This window comes from Elephantulus edwardii, unplaced genomic scaffold (assembly GCF_000299155.1).
Source record: "Elephantulus edwardii isolate Elephantulus edwardi_28Jun2011 unplaced genomic scaffold, EleEdw1.0 scaffold00035, whole genome shotgun sequence".
NCBI classification, from domain to species: domain Eukaryota; kingdom Metazoa; phylum Chordata; class Mammalia; order Macroscelidea; family Macroscelididae; genus Elephantulus; species Elephantulus edwardii.
This window is the reverse complement of record NW_006399785.1, coordinates 17,733,576-17,735,204: the sequence shown is the minus strand read 5'-3', so window position 1 is coordinate 17,735,204 and position 1,629 is coordinate 17,733,576. Positions and strand designations below refer to the sequence as shown.

General features: G+C 39.5%; 1 pseudogene; it reads right to left on the bottom strand.

Moving 5' to 3' along the window:
* Positions 1 to 500: 500 nt before the first annotated feature.
* Positions 501 to 1,629, bottom strand: part of LOC102866292 — a 5,213-nt pseudogene continuing 4,084 nt past the window's right edge.

Sequence of the window (1,629 nt, the reverse complement as noted above, 5' to 3'; positions counted from 1 at the left end):
TTTTTTTTTTTAGAAAACCATTTTTATTATCATTGCCATCCAACATATTTCTGCTGTATTATTTACCAAATGGCCAGATAATGTAAAGAACAGCTACATAATATTTCTTTCATGTTTCAAGAGATTAAAATAACTGTACAAGGTTAAGTACAAAGTGTACAAGGCAGCAGACACAAAAATTCATGTATGGGACTTTATCCCACCTGCAGCTTTTATATACTTGAAAAGCAAAATTCATGAACTAAAAAATACTGTCCTTTTATATATTCCTATCTAGTTTAATTGAAGTGGGTTTAACTTGAATCCAACACTAACACTAGTCATCACTGATCTCATATTTAAAAAAAGTGGGGGGTTGGGGGTCGTGGTAAAAAGAATTGTTTTCAATAAACTAAAGTCAATGGAACACCCATGCAAGCTTGAGTATTAGCCGTTTGGTGGACAAGGACCTGCTATCAGAACAATGAAAAATCTAGAAGTCCCAAACTGTACAAGGTCTTTCAAACGATGTCTATTCCTCACACTGGGGACGTGAATCCCAAGCCCATTTCTCTTTGTGTGTGGCTTTGTGATCTTGCCATTTCGTACTGAGCATCAAAATTCCTAAATACTTCTTGTTGCTTCAAAGTCGTGCAACTTTCTTCATCGACAGAGCTACGTCCAGCTTCATCTTCTCTCTTAATACCCATTAATTTCCTAAATTTGACATTGTGGTAGTTGTTCCCAAAATTCAACCTTTCCTATATTTCAGCAGATTGAGATTTAACCCCTTCTTTCTTGTCTTGTCAAAGCAGTTTCCTTTTTTCTCTTGTTCTGCAAACTTTATTGGATTCACAGATGCTGGATTACGGTCGCTCGGTACAGCTATCCCAGACTCTGCCAAAGCCTTTGACTGCAGGGGTGCCATTTGGGAGGCCATAGTGATCTAAGGAGTAACTTGAGTACCAAATGTCAAAAGGGCAGCAACTTTGAGAACAGAACCTCCAGTAGCTGCAGCTGCTACAGCAATTTCTTGTTTTTTGCTTTCCAACCATTTCTTTTTCTTGCTGTTCTTGTACCTTGTTTGCTTTTTCCAACCTCTGGGCTAAGGCTTCTTGTGCATCTTGACTGTGTTTCTGCCTCTAAAAGGAAGTGAACTAGGAGTCCACCTTAAACTTCTGCAGAACCTTGTCAGTTTCTCAATTCTCTTCTTTCTATCCTACCTCTTGTCCGACTTCTGCTTTGACTTCTCTGCCGGTGTCTTGACCTAGATCAACAATGAGACTTGACACATTGCTTCCTCTCTCTCCTCCTAGACCGTGACTACTTCCTCTCTCTGCTCCTGGATCTTGACTTCTTCCACTCCCTGCTTCTACTGTGATGACATCTTTCACAAGACATAGATCATGAATATCTCCTGCCTTTTGACACTTTTCTCTCTTTGCGTGTGTGTCTGTCCTCATCATTTTCAGACTAATTCAACCACTCCCCTTTTCAGAAGAATGTTCTTTGTCATTGTGATCCTCAGACTTGTGTTTCTTCAAGGATTTATCTTTGGATTCATGTCATCTTGCCTCTTTGCTTCTGCTCCAGCTCCTGTGTTTTCCCCTTGATTTTCTGACTTTCATTTTCTTTCCCTTATCTTTGATG